A 9,285-nucleotide genomic window follows, 5' to 3' on the forward strand; every position below is an offset into this window, starting at 1 on the left:
TTACACTTGGGAGTATAGCGTACACATCTTGGAGAAATGGATGCATTTACACCTTTTTAATATCTGGCTAGAATGCGTATCTAGCTACAATTCATTGGATTTCAATCCATTTTGAATGCGTCTAGGATGCATTTATACTTTTACGGTTGTTTTTTTATCGGATACCAATCAAACTGATTGATATTGTATATGAAGTGAATTAATGTAACGGCGTTACTTGATTCCAACCAATGACAACATTCATTTTGATTGCTTGTAATATTAGAGATCTAGGAATCTAAGCTGTCATTCTGAGTCATTCCATATGTGAGCATCAGCAGGATAAGAGGTAGAAGAACTCAGTTAAAATGAATGTGCTAAACAACCGGAGAGAAGCAGACTATACAGGATGACATCATCTTCTCTGTGTATCTGTACACTCTCATGACTCGTCACTGCCCCCTCCGACACTCAGAGTTCAGGCCGCAGATCTGAGAGCCAGGGGTCCCGCCCTTTTGCAGAGAAAAGCTTGCGGCGGCTCCCATCTGTCATCAGCTCAGCGGCCAAATAAGCCTGTTCTTTACTGGGAGCCAACAAGATGGATGGAGCCACTTCATCAAGGCTGTATGGGGGCTCAGTGGAAGCACTGCACTGCATGCCTCTTTGACAGCCAGTCCTCCCCCACTTTGCCTCCCTACGGCTACCATCAGGGCAATGTAGAGCAGAGCTAACTCATTAGCAGTTCTGCCACTGTGGCTGCATATTTCATTTACTGAATAATTATTTACACCCACCAACATGTGATCCTGATAACATTTTTAGACTATTAAGAGTAGTTTGTTATGGAATATTGTATTTTATGTTTGTGGTTAATTTATTTAGCTGACTCTGTGTGGTTTACCTCTTCTTCAGTTTCCAACTTCCTACAAGTTGAAGAATTTCCAATATCTGCACAGAAGATGTCTCAGTACCTAATCAAAAGGGTTTTTTAATGACAAATAAATCAATATTGCAGACGTTGCTACAAAGCTGGGTCAATACCTGGTTAAATACCAGTGGCAGAGGTTCACAAAGAGAGTTGGATGTCACTGTTTTGAACACATCAGCCCCACACTGTGCTGACCCATCATCGCAATTGTCCACTCTTATTACTTCAGAAAGAGTGGCGGTGCCTATACCAGTGTGTCCTCCCAAGATAAAAATTCTTGGGGTAGCACTGGGTACATGTCCAGATACCTCTGTCCAAAGGTAAATATTGTATACATAATAAGCTGGCGAGCTAACTACCTTATAGTGATTTTTATCTGCTCTGTGCAACACTTCTTTTCAGCAGGTATGTGCAGTTAATGCATACATATATACTGTATAAAAAAAAAAAAGATTAATTCTAATTAAATCTGCTCACTGGGTGAATATACAAAAGAAAAAGTCTTCAGGCTTCTGGCCCAAAAAGTGTGTCCAATAGAGTCCGCCTTTGGTTTACAAATACACATGAATGTGTTTTTGGGCCAAAGCGTGTCACATGACCTCCAAATCCAATTGTGACCACTACCTCCAGCACATCGCTGTCCCTGGGTGCTTCGGTTCATGATGGTTGTAAACTCTGGCAGCCAATGCCACAGCATTGTTGACACAAGTCAGGTCACCGTTGGGTCACAGTCAACAAGCATCTTTTCATGGCCTGGATGCAGTGCATTCTAGGATTACAGAAGACTGAAAGTAAACCTAAGGTCAAACTGTTTATGAACCTCTGTCATTAGCAGAGTTTTTCAACCTCCGTATGCACCCATTAGTTTGTTAGTTTCATTATATTAAATATAAGAAACATTGTTGCAATTTTTTGACCAGTGTAACTGCACTTTGTCTGACTGGCCAATGCTGACTTAGTATGAAAAATGCATTGACTTAATATGAAAACTTTTGTGGCAGAGTTATTGTTATTATATTACTGCAGCGTTTATGTCCTGTACAACAGATGTTTTCATTAATCAACAATTCACTCTTATCAAGATATTTTAAGTTATTCCACCTACCACATAGCAGGTGTCTGGAACTGCTGTAATGCAATGATCATAATCTGCATTTCGTTTCATCATTTGGAAAATTAGCTTTTATGGACAACTGACCCTTCACTAAACCATGCTGTGTGATATATATATATATATATATATATATATATATATATATATATATAAAATATAAAATACACAGCTGGCCAATCACAGCACAGTATAGGACTCGCTCTAACTGACGTCCGACACTTTCATGGATGCACTCCATTGACTAATGCAAAAAGTAGTTTCTAGCTTTTTTTGACTTATTTTTCTGACTTGATTTTTCTAATATATGGTCAAACGCCGTTTCTGGGGCACTCGTAATAGTTGCAGTTGCTACCCAGAGAGGTTGATAGGAGAAGTACGATTTATTCCCTTTCCAAAACCGAAAATAAATCCAGAAAAATGTCGGCTGTGGATTGTTCCTAATGTAATGTTAGCTAACGCTAGCTAAGAGTTAACTTCCTACTGAATGTAACGTAATAAAGCCCTACTGTTCTGCTTTTTAATGATTGTAATAGTGGATAGAGGCCTTCCCAACTTTACAGGAACAGTGTTGATCCTTAATGGTTGTCTTGTCTCAGTCATCAGGGTGGTTCACTGTGTGTGATCGTAGGCTTTAGCTTCTGTCTTTAATTTTTTTCATATCCGTTTAGTTTGACAGCCTGAATACAACCTTCAAATGTATAATGGAACTGCAAAATTGTGCTTCTGAGATCGCTTTTTCCAGCAAATTTGACAATATTTCTCCAGGAAGTGCAGTGGCAGTGCCGACAGTTTGTCGGACATAGCAACAGTAACTAAGAGGGGCAGGGCTTAGCGAAGGGTCAATGACCCTCTGATAAGCCACGCCCCAAATACGCAGTTGGCCAATCACAGCACAGTATAGGACTCTGTAACTGAGGTCGACACTTTCATGGCTGCGCTCCATTGACTAAATCAAAAGGGTCATTTTCTAGTTTTTTTTGCTGTATTTTTCTGAGATATGGTCAAACACTGTTCCTGGGGCACTAGTTACAGTAGCTACCCAGAGAGGTTGAGAGGAGAAGTATGATTTATTCTCTTCCCAAAACCTAATAAATCCAGAAAATGGATTGTTTCTCACGTAATGTTAATGTGGTGCCGAATGGAGCTGGAAAGAATACCTTTTTTTGGACCTGACAACGCCACCTCCTGATAAGGGCAGGAGGAACCCTTCAGAACCTTTAATATATAAGGTTGTCTGTCGTGAACTCTGATTTACCCAGAACAGGAACAATTACAAAGAGGCATGTGTTGTACAAAAGTAAGTAAATTTTATTACAAGTATATTGTTAAAATCCCAGTTAAAATACCAACGGCATAAGTAAAATTAGCCTGGTAGTAAATTTGTTAGAAAAAAAATAATAAAGTGTTACTCTCCTCAGGGTGGGAAGGTCAAGTCGGTTCAAGTCGGCTCGTACGCACCACCCCGATCAACGACTGTGGTAGACAGAAGAGGGAGACAGCAGACCCAACACCAAGAAGTACATGCACTATACACTCAACATCTAAACTATTCACTACACACTTACCATCTAGACTATTCACTACGAAATAGCATGCAATGTCGAAGTTGAGTAAACACACCACTACAGAATGTCACCCTGTGCAGTCTCACCACGGAAAGGGAGGCAGTGTGCCGATACGGACCCAGCCTTGTACAAAGTCAAGCTGTGGATATACAAAGAGAGGAGAGCAACCTGTATTTAAACCACCATCCCAAACATTCAGTGCTACAACATACAGCTTGCAATGATGACAGGCATTACCATCAATCTTCTCCAGTTCACTCCATGGAGGACAGGACACTCATGTCTGGCTGTCACCCTGCAAGGTGTGCTCAGTGGAAAACAAAGGACTCTCCACTGAGACTAGCAACCCTTTTATCACTTCCTGATTAGCTGCAGGTCACATGACAAGGTCATATGACCATGCATGTGCACCAGTCACGTATATTACCACATCAGTTAGCTAACGCTAGCTAACTTACTACTGAATGTAACATTATATAAACCTACTGCTTTTGCATTTTAATGATTGTAATAGTGAATAGTTCCTACCCAGTTTTACAGGAACAGTGTTTCATTTATATCGTTGTCTTTTGTCTCAATCGTCAGGGTTAGTTTTACTGTGTGATTGGTAGGCTTTAGCTTCTATCTTAAATTTTTTTCATGCCAATTTGAGTCAGTTTGACAGCCTGAATACAACCTTCAAATGTATAATGCAACTGCAAAACTGTCTGCTTCTTTCTGAGATCACTTTTTTCAACAAATGTGACAGTATTTCTCCAGGGAGTGCAGTAATAGTGGCAGCGTCATGATAAAAGTTAAGTTGATAAATAGTATGTCGGACTTAGCAACAGTAACTTAACTGTAACTGTTACTTACCCCAGCTTTTAAGTAAAAGAAACTAAGATCACCATCATGTACACATTTTACAAGCACAGTAATTATTATCTTAGGCTTTGACGATAACCTTCAGTTTAAACACTTGATTAGCCTCCACCCTAATGCTATTGTTTTGTTCCTTTGCATGACAGCCTGCACTCTAGAGCTCCATCACGTCATTTTTGAGCATCTAGACCAGCTTGAAGTGATTTCCAGAGTTTTGAATACAAATCCAGTAAACCACGACTGGACCTCAAGACGTGAGGGTGTTTTATACTTGCCATCATCTTGATATTATTTCTGCAATTAGCCATACTGCATGAGTCTGAAGTACAGGTTCTGGGGAAGTACAGAATCCTGCCTTAAATTAGTGGTGAAAGATGTGTTTTTCATTGGAATTGGGGTTTGGGGGCTTTAAGCCTCTGTTGATGGAGTTGTGGTTTCAGCTGAAATGACTGTCAGATCTCACACGCAAGCTGTTTTATTAGTTAACACGGGTTATGAATTTTCCAGCTCTCTTAAATATAAAATTACGTACAAATTAAAGCGTTGAAAAAAAAAACAAATATCCTACAACTAACAATTTCAAAGTTATGGTTGCTGGTAACATGAAATATTCAAGGAGGATGATTTGCCAAGTCACATAAATTCAAATACCAGAGGAAATTACATATTCCACATATTTTGTTAAGGCTTTGCATGTCCACATCATGATTATAATGTGGACGAGCCTCACAGAACAGAAAAGAGCAACCGCACCTACAGTATTCTGTTCTTTTTATTCTTCTCTTCTCTCCCTCCCTTTTTCTCTCACCATGCTGTGGACACAATCAGCTTTTCACCCGGAATTAAGGTTCAGAATCTGGCATCAGAAAATGGCTCCTTTCGTCATGGGGTCTCTGTCAGCAGCCAGAGTGCTCCACTACTGTCCTTAGGCTCATATTTATTTTATTCTCTTCTTCGTCTGATATATGGCTATGTCTGCTTTCTCTCTTTGCTGTCTAGAGCAACTAAGAAAGAAAGAGACATATGAGATCAGGCCACAGAGAAATACCCAGATCGCTTTTTGCCACCATCAGTCTGTTTGTGCATGAAAAATAAGCATGAACCCAAGAGCAAGTTGTAGAGCCTTTACAATGTAAGCCTTTTGTTCTTTTAGTTCTTCAGTTTCACTATGGCTATTATCTTAAGAAGGACTTTGACTAAAAGAGATGCTGGATTATCCCTGTTTGCTCAAATGTTAAAACTTTTCTGTTGCGTGTGATCACTTAAAATAACAAACTAAAACCTATATCACAATGATCTTGTCCCTCTGGTACTGTATCTTTTTCATATTCATCCATCCATCTATCCATGATCTTCAGCATATCTGGGGTCGGGCTGTGGTGGCAGCAGGCTGAGCTGGGTATTCTATATGTCCCTCTCCCCAGCAATGTTTTCCCACTCCTGCTGCAGGATCTCAAGGCATTCCCAGGTCAGATAAGATATAAAATCCCTCCAGCGATTTCTGGGTCTACCTCAGGGCCTCCTCAAAGACGTGCTCGGAAAACCTACACCCAGATTGCATCCATGCCTGCTCCTTTGCTTCTTTCGGCGCAAAGGGGAAGCTGCTCTATTTCGAGCTCCTCGCCCTATCTATAAGGCTGAGCTCAGCCATCTTACGGAGGAAACTCATTTTGGTCTTGTGTTTGTTTGTGTCTGTGATTTCATTCTTTTAGTACCACTACCCACAGCTCATGACCATAAGTGAGGGTTGGAAGGAACTCCTAGCCGGAAGAGAGCAATCCATTGTTTTTCAGCTGAAAACCATCTCCTCAGACTTGGAGGTGCTGACCCTCATCCCGGTTTCTTCACACTAAGCTGCAAGCCACCGCAGTGCTTGCTGAGGGTCACTGTCTGATGAAACCAACAGAACCACATAATCTGCAGACAACAGAAATGTAATTCTGAGGACAAGGGTAGAGACCTGGTCCACTGTACCACAGCAAGAACGAATCTGCAGTTCTATAGTCAGTTGGTGTCTCTTTTTCAGCACCCTGGAGTAAAGTGTCTTGGGGAGGTTGAGCACACCATCTGGTTGTTCTTTCTGAAAATGGATACCACCACCCAAGTCTGCGACACCGCGGGTACTGTCCCTGTCCTCCATGTGACACTGAAAAGGTTTGTCAGCCAAGACAACGCTAAAATGTCCAGAACCTTTAGCATCTCAGGGGTAATCTCGTCCACACCCGGCGCCTTGCAGCAGAGGAGCTTTTTCACTGCCTCGGCAACCTCTTTCAGGGATATTGGTGAAGTTTCCCAGTCTAAAGTCTTCAGACTCTGCCTCCTCTACAGTGGACATGTTGGCCTGGTTCAGGAGTTCCTTGAAGTGCTCTTTCCACTGCTCTACAATATCCTGAGTCCAGGTCAGCAGTTCTCCTGCTTGGCTAAGCACAGAATGAGCAAAGCCCTGCTTTCCCTTCAAACGGTTTGGCAGAACCTCCTTGAGGCCAATTAATAAGTTATTACTTACTAGTCCAACAGAAAGAAGGCCAGCTTGGCATCTGTCTTGCATACTTTAAGCTCCGGCCAATGAGTAAAAGCCAGTCCAATATTTACTCTTGTCCGGTCTGTTGCTCGTTCACTCTCTCTTTTTCTCTGACTTGCTTCCACCGACATCTTCTTCATTCTCTTTTCCTCTGCCATGATATCCATACTAATAATACAGCGCTAGCATCTTGTTGGCACATTATTATTCCAACTTACTGTGTACATTCTATACTTTTTGCTTCTTCTTGTAGCTTGCTTGAGTTTTGTTGATGTGTTGTTGTACCAGAAAGCATTATGGTGATCTTGCGATAGAAATCCTGCCTTTGATTTCAATCTTACGGCCCAGAGCGGCAATGATAGAGATGTCATTCACCCTATTACAAGTCAGTGTACCATCAAAAGGATTTTGAAGCTGTGGCTTTTTTTTCCTATATGTAAAGTTAAGAAGATCTTCTTTTCATTTGCTTGTTTTGTGTATTTCCTGGTGTTTTCTTTCCAGATGTATGAGACTTACTGCCATTTAGAGCCACCATTATTCAAAAATACATAGGGCAGCTTCAAAGAACAATTACACTTCTTTAACCTTGACACAGTTTTTCTTGTGCAATAAATGATGCCCTTGTTTTAAATGTGTCAAATGCATTTTCTTCCTCATGAGATATTTACAAACTCGATGTGTGATTATTTTACTCGTCTTCCCTGCCTTTTACTGGCATTTTTAACCTTGATTTTCCATTTTCAGTCCACAGAAATATATCAAACACCACCTCCCAGGTTCACAGTAATCATGGATTATGTTCACTAGCAACCACTAAGTCACACATAAGGGATTTGGTCAACAGCCTAAAAAACAACATATCCTTGTGTATAATTGCATTGATCTTCTTATCTCAGGCGTAATCTCGTTCCACAGTTTTAATAAGATTTCATGATGAGTGTGGAGCTTTTCAGGGGACTTTTTTGCATCACTTCGTCTGACTTTTTCTACTTGGAGGTAGGAGGAAGAAATGATTTACCTAAAAAAAAAACATTGTCGTCACAAAATTAATCCTCAGTTCTGTATTCTAGAGAAGCTTCTGTGATTTCAAACTGGCACATTGCATTGCTCCATCAGTTTTAAATTATCATACAGATAATGCAAGTCTGTGTGACAGTCTGTTGGTTTAGTTCACTTTAATGGAATGACATTAAAGTGCTTTTGCAGTTGGGTGAAGAGTGAATGCACAGAAAAGAGGCATACAGTGTCATCTTATAACATTCCACTGAGAACCTGCCGTGCGGCAGGGTGGTTACTCAGGCAACAGAGCTAACAGATCTAATACATTACACACACCTCACAGACACAGGGAACCCTTGTCTCCCCAAAATGCAAATCCAATTTTTGAGAAAAATTGATGTCATCCAGTATTGTGAACATGTACACCGACCTTTGCCAGCCACGGCACGCTGTGTCTGCGCCGCCTAATCGATTGGTATTGTGAGACAGAGGCAACAGCTGTTCAGGGATCGAGGCCCGGTGACCGGGCAGGTATGCGCTGCCTATCTGTTGTTCAGACTCCTTGTCTGTTTCTCCCAATTCAGCCTGGAATTTAATGAGCATCTTCCTGCCTTCTTACTGCACTGCCCTTCCCTTTGACTCAAGGCTCAGGAAGACCATCTCCAAACTGAATATTCACCCCTGACTCCCACATCAATTACAAAGAATGCATCTCTGGTGTCAGTGTAACAAAGTTCATCTTTGTTCAACTTTGACCTGCAAATTCTCAGGGTAGTAAAAATTAAACAATATTTTCTGAAATGCATTCTGTTGAGTCATTTATTATAGTAATGTCTCCTCACATTACATTATCATCGCCAGACAAAACTGCAGGTACTCTGCTCAATAACTTTAGACATCCTATTTCAATACTGATTGCATTGCAATTTCATGTGACTTACAAAGGCCATTGTTCTTGATTGGACAGCGTTATAGATGTTTCCTAAACCCAACAAATAAATGCAAAAACAAGTCACAAAACATGAAACCAAGAGATATAAAATATAAACATTTCCCATTTGGTTTCTGAACACAAGACATGTGATTAACATAGCAGATATATATGTTGTAGCAGACAAAAAACTGTTGGACAACCACAAACAGCAGGATGTTTTGGTCAGTGAGAGCATGATAATCTTTCTAACAGCCATTGGTCAACTCTCCTCTTCCCTGTCTTCCTGTGACATAAGAAATTATCTGTAGGGTAAATGTTACCCAGGAGTCGTTGGTAGCACAGAGGTTGAGGTGATCTGCAGGGCTTGTTGGCTTTAGTCCCACT

This window comes from Micropterus salmoides, unplaced genomic scaffold (genome assembly GCF_014851395.1).
Source record: "Micropterus salmoides isolate LMB-PRFRI ecotype aquatic unplaced genomic scaffold, ASM1485139v1 Ms_hic_scaffold_11, whole genome shotgun sequence".
NCBI lineage: Eukaryota > Metazoa > Chordata > Actinopteri > Centrarchiformes > Centrarchidae > Micropterus > Micropterus salmoides.